This window comes from Gallus gallus, chromosome 1, assembly GCF_016699485.2.
Source record: "Gallus gallus isolate bGalGal1 chromosome 1, bGalGal1.mat.broiler.GRCg7b, whole genome shotgun sequence".
Taxonomy (NCBI): domain Eukaryota; kingdom Metazoa; phylum Chordata; class Aves; order Galliformes; family Phasianidae; genus Gallus; species Gallus gallus.
This window is the reverse complement of record NC_052532.1, coordinates 20,807,070-20,818,280: the sequence shown is the minus strand read 5'-3', so window position 1 is coordinate 20,818,280 and position 11,211 is coordinate 20,807,070. Positions and strand designations below refer to the sequence as shown.

The following is an 11,211-nucleotide window of genomic DNA, read 5'->3' as shown; positions in this document are numbered from 1 at the left end:
AGGTAACCCACCCATTCTCTGTCAGATATTTTGTTCCTGACATCTCCATGGTAGGCATGGGATGGTCCTTCCAGCACACAGCGGCCTATGAAGCGTGTAGGCTGCGGGACAGGCCCTGCTGCATGGCGGGGCTGCCAGGCCTGGAGGTGCCAGACAGTGTGTAACACAGGGCTGCGGCACGAGCACCTGCTGCGGGAAGGCTGGACTGGCACCCAAAGACACCCGTCGTTAATGAATGAGCTTGTTAAAGCTGCTCCAGTGCTAACACATAATCTTCATGAAAGGTTTAGAACTCCTTTCTAAGAACATTGTACAGCTAATCTAAGTAAACTCCGCGGAGTTGCATCTAAATGTCCTTGCTGAAAGTGGTGGGTATCTACAGCACTCTTTCTTTGAGAGAGAATGCTTTGTTGCCCTTTGTCAAGGAAATTTCCATTAAAAAAAAAAGAAAAAAAAAAAGAAAAAAAGAGGGAATAAGGAAGATCTTTAATCCATTGGTGGTTGTTTATAGATATGAAAATAATATAGGTGACTTTGATCCCAGATCCAAGAGAAAGCACAGCAAATGGTAAGAAAAGTCATTTCTTCCACATGAGAGCAAGAACCTAAATTATTCCATGCTCTTTTATAAGTTTGGAGATATCTTTTATTTTAATGAGAACCATATAGGCTTTTGTGTGTGCTCAAATGCGCAGAATAAATTGAAACTCACATTCTGTGCGCTGTCACACATCGCGCCTGGAATGTGGCTGTACTTCTGGCCTGGTGAGATCAGGTTGGGGTTTTTTGTTCAAACATAAGGGTAATTCATTCTTCATAGTCAACTGAACGCGAGCATTTTCAAGCCAGCTGCCAATTGTGCTACGTGTGCTACTTGCTTTGTGGTGTATTCTTTTGTCCCCGCAGTAAGAAAGCGTGAACATTAGTCTGGTGACCTTAACCTTTTTGGTGGTAAAAATGCGTCCCTTGTTTGTCCAGACTGAAGTCTTCACTGAAGTTTTCACTTTTTTCTTGCTTTTTTTCTTTTTTCTGCTATCTAACGCCCTTCCTTTATGTATATGAACTTTGCGCAGCCAAGGAGAAGCAAGGAAACGCACTCATAGGGCTTGGTACCAGAGACCGAAATTGCCATGGTTCCTTTCACCAAGGAAAGATCACCTTGACATGCAGTGCAGTGGTGGGCTCAGAGCAGCTTTTGGAGAGGAGTGTAAAAGGAAATGCATCCATTCCTAAGAAAAAGAAATAAAAAAATCACTATTAAAATAAATCATCCGTGGAGGTTTTGCTTCGTTGGAGGGTTTGCTTAGCCCTGTCTTCCTTAAGGACTTCTTTTCTCCTTCTAAAATTGTGATAGTGAAGAAGAGACTGTGTAATAGCATCCTCACCCTAAATGGGTAAGTGTGGGAATTTCTTCTCTTTTTAAGAATTTTAAATGGCCTGAAATTAATATTTTGATATGTAGAATCATAGAATATGTCAGGTTGAAAGGATTCTCAAGGATCAGTGAGTCCAACTACATGGCTTAAATCTGTTGAGTACTGGCACCTGAAGCTATCACCAAGACTTATTCGTCTTTATAACCAGTATATGGATACTCTGGGGGTAAATTTAGGGATTTGTAGAATTCTGAAACATTGAGTTGCCTTCTGTCTTTTTTCTTTTCTTCCTATTTTCATGTTTTCCTCCTGTTTAGAAATGCTTACTTTTCAGATTAGCTTTGTGTTGAAAAAAAATGGCTCGTGTGTGTTGTATTGAACTGCCTTACAGTGATGAAATACTGTGAGCAACGTAGTTTCTCTCATTGCCAGAATATGTTAAGAGAAAATCCCAGAGAAAGAGCTGCTGTACCCACTGCTATTCAGTTAGCTTTTGCTCCTTACCAAGCAAACCAAAGCAGTTATTTTCAAATTAGATAAATTTTAGATCCACTGGTATGTGACGTATGTTCCCGAAATGCTGAAAAACCAGAGGGGGTGGTAAAATTAAGGTTTTTAACTGCTTCGCTTTATCCCTCTGTGGAATGCTAAGGGTACCTGCTTCTGCGTGATATGTTTCCTTGCAAACCCCAGTAATTTGTGCTTATGCTTGAGCAGTGTGAAATAAATGAGCGTTGGCCTGTAGCTGAGTCTCACAGGAGAACTGCTGATACTTATGGAGTTTGAGGTGTTGGCGAAAGCTTCATTTGGAGTAGTTTTTTTCCTGCTGCCTTATATATATATTTAAAAACCAGGGTGTTTTTGTTAATTAGAATTAATTTTCCTTGCAGTTAAAGGAACTACTGTAGTATTTCATCACTGTGGTTTAGCTATTAGTATTACACCACTGAGTATATCTGAAGACAGTCAACGTGAAACATAGGAATAATATTTATGGAGCAGTTTGTCAACCTGCCTGCCAGAATGGTTAGAAATATACATCTGGAGTTTAGAATCTATTTTATTATGTTCTGTTTGTAGATACCAAATCTAGAAAGTTATCAATCTTTCGTATTTTAAGAGAGTAACATTGGTATGTCCCAGGAAGCAGAAATCAGTGCCACAACAGTAACTGTCTAGAAAAAACTTTGTATGTGACTATCAGAGATGTAAGTTGGTTTGGGATTTTATAACCCCATGTTCCTTCTTCCATGGTATTACATGATAGACTTTGGGGTGTTTTTAATCTGGAAATTGGACACCCTTTTACTCTTCAAGTATTTTGTTAGTACATTGCTTTGGTCACCAGATGAGAATGGTATAGATGCTTGTATTAGTCTAGCATGAAAAGCTGACATCTGTTGCACTTTAAAGCAGATTGCCAAGTAAACTGTGGAAAATCTGTAATCCTAACAAGAGGATGAACTTGACATAATGACTATTTTTAATAAAATTATTTTTCCACTTTATTGGAAGATAATTTAGTAGAACTTGTCAGAAAAAAAAAAAAAGAAAGACAAAAAACGAATGAAATGTGTGGACAGCTTCATGACTCCAACATGAATAGCACTTGAATATTTGTAGTGTAAAATCCTGATCTGTGAGTGAAGCTGAAGATCGGAGTCTAAAATGGAAAAAGTTTTCTTTTTCCACATCTCCAGCATTTAGAAGGAACCAAATGCCTCCAGGAGCAGGTGGATGAGAAAACAGTTGGAAGAGAAAAGTACAGACAATCTGTAAAGTATACAATGACCCTGAAAGGAAGGACACCTTTGGCTGCTCTGTGGACATCACCATTCACTTGCCATTCCACTCTAGTGTGTACATAGCGTGTTTCATGCACAAATGTGGGCGACTCCCTTTGAAGGGAGTCACAAGAAGCTCAGATGAAGACTGTCCGTGGGACCACAAGCCTCCCACCTCTGATGTGGCCTTTTCTGCAGTTACCTCTTACAGTGTTTCCTTCTTGGGAGCTTTATGACAAGTGTCTGAATGCATCAGCAGTGACTTTCATTTCACCTCCTCTGGTCTCTTCTTATAGTAACATCTGGGAAATCTGTTTAATTTACTTCAATGCAAAATTACTTTCAGTGTGTCAGATACGAGCTTTTTACTTTAAGTGTTTAACTACCAAGCGAAGCACATGTCATTAGCTGGTATTATTTCAAGAGTTAAAGTTCATGTAACTAATATTCTAAAACTTAGCCAAATCTAAATATTTTGGTGACCATGCTTTAATAGTGCCTCTGGTTCCTTTATGATAAACAGAGATAATTAAATAGCATATGTGTTCATTTTTACAGCAACAATTCTGTCTCAGTCAAAAAACACTGTTGTAATAAAACTCCAGAAAAAGAAACTAGGCAGATCTGTTTACTTTCCTTTGCATTTTCAACTGAGAGCTTCAACTGACAGCAGGATGTGACCTTAATTCCTGAACACTTTAGGTGCAGGAGATACAAGCACCCCATATAAAGTCATCCCAGGAAATGATCTGTCTTAATGTTATAGTATGCAATTTACCCTTCTCCTTCCTCAATTATTCCACTATTTCTTTTTATCCTATTATACTTATCATCATGGTACATGAGTATCTACTGCATAATCTTTTCTCCACTTGTCCTGGAGGTATGCATGCAGAGTAGAAATTAATTTGGCATGAAATGCAAGCAGTACATAAGAATTAATGTTTAAACTTACCTCAGCAGTGGAAGATACCCATAATGTAAAGTAACACGGACACTGTAAGTGTACACAACAGTGTCTGATACCCTTAACTGTTAGCCAAGTAACCAGCCTTTGCGTTACTCTTCACCAGCCAGCCGTAGTCTCTGCTGACTCCCCATGATGCTGTGATCGTTCCACAGGGCTTGGCTCTTGCAATTTATCAGCTGCAAGACAAAGGGATTGGAAGGTGTTGATATCGCTTTCCCTCCGTGCTCATCCTCCCGTGCCTGTCCCTTCCACACACGAATTTGTAGAGCAGGGTGCTGAATCAGAGCAGCCACATGTAGAAGGATCTGTAAAAGGCGGGAAGGCAGAGGCAGATAAATGTCACTGAAAAAGCAGAGAATTCAAGTGTCCTAATTTTAACTTTATTGCTATACTTTCTATCATGTGTGACAGACTGACATCCCTCATGGACAGCTCTAAGCCCCACAAGCCAACTCTTGTCCAAAGGGTTTAATGCTACATGGTGTCCTGATAATTGTGTTCTTGGTAATGATATTGGCAGAGGGATATCAGTAGTCTTGATCCTTTCAATGGGTTCTCTTCCCAGGTTTCTGCTTTCTCAAACAGCTCAGCCAATATATTGGGCCTAGCCTCTGAGGACCTTTGCTCACTCCCTTCCAAACGAGCAATAGTAAACTTCTGGTGAGACATTGGATTAAAGCCACTTAAACCCTTATCAGCCTATCAAAGCAGTAAGTAATTTAGATACAGATTACCCATTTACATAAAACAACGCTGTATTTATACGTATAGGTGTGTGTTTGAGCAAATGCAGTACATTAGAAGTGAATGGGAAGGTGCCACAGAAGGTGTTTGGTGATTGCCAAATCTGTGCAGCAAAATAGGAGCACAGTGAGCACTCCTGGAATTCAGAAAGCACATATCCACTCAGGAGCATTAGTTGCATCATTGTGTTTAGATGACTTGTTTAATTCAGAGTTAATTATTGAATTCAAGCTGAAAACAGTTTGTTCATCTGCTGCTACTCAAAAGCTCCAGGAGGCTGAATGGTTTGAGGAATAATACTGAAGTGCAGGTAATTTTGTTAGCTCCTTCATGGCAAGCAGATCTTATACTTCAACCAGGTGCATTGCATGATGCAGCCAGTGAGGCTGATGAGTTCTTCAAGGAGGGAATTGGCAAATAGAAGATACAGTTATAACTGCATAACCATTTAAAAATCTTTCTTCCAATTATGCTACGTGCGACAAGGTTTGTAGCATCCACTGAAGATGCAATTTTCAGAGCTGCAGAAATGTATTGATTTTATTATATTTTTTCCCCCTCCTTCATGGAATTGGTGGGAAGGATTAACTTTCACTTAGACTTAGCCATCATTTATCACCCCCATTCTCTATCCAAACGTACTGCTGAAATGTGACAGGTGGTTTTGCTGGTAATTGCATGGTACTTTATTCCATTTTAAATGAAAATATAGAGTAGAGTGGTCTTCCTCGCTCTTTGCTGGAGTGCTTCACAGCAATATCGACCAAGAAGAGGCAGAAGAACAGGCTTTCCTTTAAATTGGAAAGATGTGTTATCCCGCTACGCCTTCCCTTAGGAGCTGGTAACTTAATTTCTAGGCAATAAGCTTCTGACTCCAGCACAACAAAAAATAAATTAAAAAGAATTGTAAGTGTCCACAATTTTTAAAATGAAAATAATGGAACAAAACTTATGGAAAGTTTGGTAATTTTTGAGTAATTAAAATGAGCAGTGGCCATTTCTGTGAACTGAAGGCAAGTTTCCTTTGGAGTATAAATATGCTTCATCTCATTTGAGGCCAGTCAGCATGCTTTGGTATAAGGTGGCTTTTCTTTGGCCCCAGCTGTGCTAAACGCTGTTATAATTAGCACGACGGTTAACTTAATCAGAGCACTTGGCTCGGGAGAGAGGTGTTACAGAGTGCACCATAATTAGCATTTTTATTCCTTTGATCCTGAGCATGCTCTTTATTGACAGAAGTATCGAGAGCTGGTTTGTTTTTTTCTTTTAACACTTCGGGAGGTGGAAATATAGGTGGCTGGTGAGATTACAAATTTATTAATGAGGGCTTTTTTATTTATTTAAATACCATCCTGCCAGAGGAAGTAGAAGGGAAAGTGATGCGCATATGCAGAAAAAAAGGTTTCAGGCATAGTGGTGAATGGGCACCTTTACAGCCAGAAAACACCCCTGGTACAGCCACAGCCCTTTGCAGCTGCACATGCAGTTTGAGCAGCATCCCAACCCTTTTCAGCACGCTGCCCCAGACCACATGGCTGTCAGTTGCTTCTGTAGAAGAGCTGCTGCTTCCTTCAAGTGTGGAAGAGCCTTTCTGAGGGTGAGAGCCGTATGGCAGAAAAAAACACAAGTTTGGATGATAATATTGCAGTGAAGGTCTGATATAGCTGCTGGAGTCAATGATAACTCCGGTCACTGAAGCACTGGCAGCCGTCCTGCCCCACGTGCTCGGTGGAGGCAGGTGGTGAGAACGTGCAGCGAAGCAGATGACTAGCTCAGTTCATGAAAAAACATAACATTTATTCTGTCAGACGAAATGCTGAAGACTTCCAAACCTACATCTGGCATCTGATTGCAGGGGAGGAGTGACGGGAGAAGGAGAGGCACCCGAGAGGCTCTGCTCGTTCCACACCACTGAGTGGAGTGGTTACCTTCAACAGCAGCAAAGCCAAGCATCTACTTTTGGTAGATGAAGCTGCTGTCTGTCTTTCTGAGATAGCCTTCATTAGGTCTGATAAACCCACTGACTTCTGCCTGCTCTGCAGCTGGATGCCTGTATCTCCAGCGTGCCCATGCTGAATTGGCTGTAATTTGTCTCGGTAGGTTTTGAGCATTTGTTCAGCAATCTGGAAACACAGTCTTTCAGACAGTCTTTTTTAATTAGTAGTTTTTAACTTTGAGATGACGTTAGCTCATGTGTTGGTGAGCATGTTCTCAATATTCACGTTTTATATGGCCTTTATATGGTTTTATATTGGTTTCAAAGAGAAGATGAAGCATCACTTATTACAAATAATGGAAAAAATGGGGGAAAAATAGTTGAGGTTCCCCAATACATGCACCTTGCAGATTTTCACATGGTTTTTGCATGCATCTGTCTCCTTTCAGCATTTCACAAAGAGGAAGAGCTATCACACTCCTGTATTTTTTGCAGTCCATTTATCTGCTTTGCCAGCAGAAAAGTCATATGCTGAGAGAGGCTGTGGAGAATACAGCCATCATTAAGGGACTTCCTATGTTATCCCTGACTTCGCTGGATTACTTTTATCTACTCAAGATGGATAAGTAATTTTTAAAACATTTATGTAACTAGGTTTTAGGTCAACAGCAGGTTAAATGGTTTATTTAAGTAATCTTTCCTGATGGAAAGTATGTGGAAAGACCCTTTCTCAGTATTTTTCAAGATTATATTCATATCAGCATTAAAGCAGCAAGCAGCCTCCTTGACAGTAGTCTTGGAAGATACCCATTATTTGAGAGACGTGATAAAAACAGTATAATCTTTTCCAATACCCATACAAAGCCAGCAATAGTCTGTTTCTGCCATTCCAGTTATTTATATAATTATGCTTAATGCCACACAGATTTGAGAATAAAAAGAAATTGTTGCTGCTGTTTCTGATTAATATTTCTCCTTCCTGAGATCATAAAAATAGTAAATGCCTCTTATGATAGAGAGAAGAAAGGACTATGGATTTGCAAACAATTTCCCCCCGAGTGCTGCTCTTCTGTGAGATAATGCCTTATTTTTTTCATGTTTGTCTCCTGTCCACATGAAGACATGATTTCTTAAGTTCACAGACTGCTCAGAAATGCTGCTATCTCATAACAACATGTCTGAGGTGTTAATACCTTAATTAAGCTAAAGCATGTGGGATTTTTATGAAGGTACAGGATTTAGCTAGTGTAAACTCGGCATATTCAGGCTGTCCTGCTTTGTTTTGTTCTTCTGTGTTGCACTCCAATGAAAATACTTGCCTGTTCAGGGGCCAACAAGTATTCAAATACCAAGGTGTCTCCCATACTATCCTGCTTGGCATAACTGGGGTAGCCAGAGAAAAGGAGCTCCAGCTAGTGAGCCCCTGCTCACTGTCTGGTCCCACATAGTAGAGTGATCCAAGCTTCTTTAGAAATACACCTGGAAAGCAACTCAGTGTTTCCAGGCTCCTGGATTAGGGAAGCTATTTGAAAATTTGTAGACATCTTCCCGTCTTGAAGTCTTCTGTGTTGACACATCTTTATGTATTGGATTTCTTCTTCATGATTTCCGAAGAGAGAGAAACTGGCCACGTATTGCATTTGCAGCATAAGGCTCAAGTTAGGAGTTCAGACTGGGTTCAGCAAAGCTGCTGTGTTCATTTAAAGGAGATACAGGAAAACTTGGTTTGTGGAAGCCCACTCAAGAACTAAATATATGCTTGTAGGTTTTATGATGTTATGATCATCTAGGTAGTGCAGCTATGATATTATACACTTATACAAATTCGCTACTTCACTCAGCTTGTAAGTTCTGCTTGAGCTAAATAGTATCATTTTAAAAAGCCATCTAATCTCACTTTTTAAATACTTTAGGTGATGGCAGATTTACTGCATGCAAATATAAAAGGTTCTTATGGCTTAATTGCATTCACTTCTAACAGTTCCCACTCGTTTTTAGCCTGAATTTGGTCTTAAAGTTCAATTTTCAGCTTTCTGTTTTGTTGTGTCTTATTAAATGTGTCTTGTTAACGTAAGTATTTATGGGCTGTGATCAAGACATGCCGAACTTTCTCTTTGTAAAACTGAATAGGCTGAATTACTTCTGACTCTTGCTTTAGAGCATTTTTTCCTGACTGAATACTTCTTGCAGCTCTTTCCTAAACCCTTTCCAATCTGTCAATATCTTTTGTGAAGTATGGATGCCAGACGTGGGTGTGGATGCTTGTAATCATTTCAGTATTACTGAATGAAGTGATAAAAGCAGCCCCAGGCTTCTCAGTCACATAAGAGAAGCTGAATTTTTTCCCACTGCAGGGGTGAGGGTAAGATAAATTCACACAGAAGATCTGGACTTACTACCCCAGCAGAGGAAGAGGGAAGGAAGAGTGAGTGTGGTCAGGGCCGGGAGGAGCTGGTTCCTGCATCCCCTCCCATTGCTGCCTCTGCCAGAAGCCAGAGGAGGAAGCTCCACTCGGGCATAGGCAAAGTAGGCAGCAGCTTCGTGACTACCAGTTAAAGATGTTTTTCTTGCTACCCTGTTGCCCTGGTTAACCTTGACTTTCCCTGTTCCTGCTAATGTTCCTCTGAAGTACTACGTTTTTCACTTTGTGTCTTCCATAGCTCATGTATTGAAAGATCTCATTAATTGTCTCAGGCACTGCATCACTGCTGGAGTTTTAGTTGCAGCTCCCCATGGCCCTGAAGTCATTCTTCAAGTCACTGCTTTCCAGATTAGTTCACCATCTTACAAGTTTAACCTGTACATGAAGAAGCATGACCTTGTATTCTCTAACTCTTATAAGTAATGTTGTTCAAAGAGCCCTATCTAGCATATTTTTCAGTTCATTCAGAACTGATTTGCCCTCAGTCTGCCTACTGTACCATTAGTTACATCACCTTCACCTTGACTGCCAGGATGCTATTTTCTTCCATGTCACTTAAGGCTATGGATTAGACGAGGACTAAGATCTCTCTATACACAAATCAACCAGAAGTTTCATTTGGTCCTGGAAGCTGCATCTTTCTGAAATCTTTCCTATTTGATTGCAGCACTTCTGTTTTGGGGGGCACTTGCCTCCACTTTACACTCATCTTTGAGTTGACGAACTAAGAAGACAAGTCGACTTCCACCTTATGTTTCTTGTGCTTTGCATTTCGTTCCTACTACTGCAATGCAGTTGAAGATGCTGCAGAGGGATATTTAAATCGAAGCCAAAAAAAAAAAAAAAAAAAAAAGCCTAATTAAAGTGAGGAAAAAATTATGAATGCATTTCTATTTTTAGAGTTCACGAAACTTGCCTTAGCAGAACCTTTGGGCTTAAATTAGTAGACATTTTGTCTTTAATTGGAGCATTTTGCTGCATAGGACTGTTTAAAATAAAGGATGAGTTAATTAGACATTTATTTAAAAAATAAAACATTGAGGGAAGCCAGTGTGCAGTTCAGGATATGATACTGACTGTGCAGATAAAGGCACTGGGGAAGGGAGACAGATGAGCAACAGGCACTCTTACAAATCTTCATTAGCTGTGCTTTCTGGGTGCTGTCCTTAAGCAACCGGAGCAAGACAAAGACATATCACAAAACATACCCTAAGTGGACTCAGGATAATATTTTTCCACCCTGCAGAACTGTAAGTTTGTGTCTGTGTCAGGAGTTGCAGAATATCTCAAGAGTTTTGCTCTGCTTTCGTCCCCACCTGCAGATGGCCTTCAAGGTTGTTGCCTTCGTGCTTTTTACTCCTACTCACATGATGCATACGCTAAAATAAAGACAGATTTGCTGCCCAGGGAGTCATGACGGCCAGCTAAAATAATGAGGCCTAATGCAGAAAGGGAAAATAGCCTCAGGCTCTGTGGCAGCCGGAGGTGCACGGCCATGTCCTGCAGGAAGACAGTTCGTGGGGCACTGCTGAAAGTTCAGGTCTGCTGGTGTGCCCGGGTGATCTAACTGCAGGGAGCTGGGTCTTAAAGGAGCTATATCTGCATGTTGCTGGTGTCTACCAAGCTAGAGGCCATTTAAAAAAAGAGGAAAGGAGCATTTGAGTTTGAAAGACTAGCTGTGTTGTTTTCGAGTCAGTGGTGGTCAGCAAACACTGCTCTGCTGCTTAGTCATACTGCTCCGAAAATGCTAAAACAGTGGAAAAAAAAAAAAAAAAAAAGAAAAGAAAAGAAATATCAGCAGATTAGGCTTCTGTTTTTTGGATGTGACCGTATGCTTTGGAGAACTGGACTGCAATTTTTTCAGAGAGTGACGAGTCACAGTGCAGTGCTCCATTCCTGTCCTGGATGTCATCATCCTCAGCTACAGGAGTTGCTCTGTTGCAGCATGGCTTCACTCCTGAATGCTGGGGCCGTCAGAG

At 40.5% G+C, this 11,211-nt stretch overlaps 1 protein-coding gene across 27 annotated transcripts in view; it reads left to right on the top strand.

Annotated features, from left to right (window-relative positions):
* Window positions 1-11,211, top strand: part of PLXNB2 (plexin B2) — a 251,026-nt gene that overhangs the window by 107,439 nt on the left and 132,376 nt on the right. For 2 of the 27 annotated variants that reach the window (XM_040672406.2, XM_040672361.2), the window contains exon 4: window positions 4,696-4,840. The exons of the other annotated variants lie outside the window; for them this stretch is intronic. The gene's annotated coding sequence lies outside the window, so the exon portion shown is untranslated. The remainder of the gene's footprint in view (window positions 1-4,695; window positions 4,841-11,211) is intronic. 27 annotated transcript variants of the gene reach the window in all.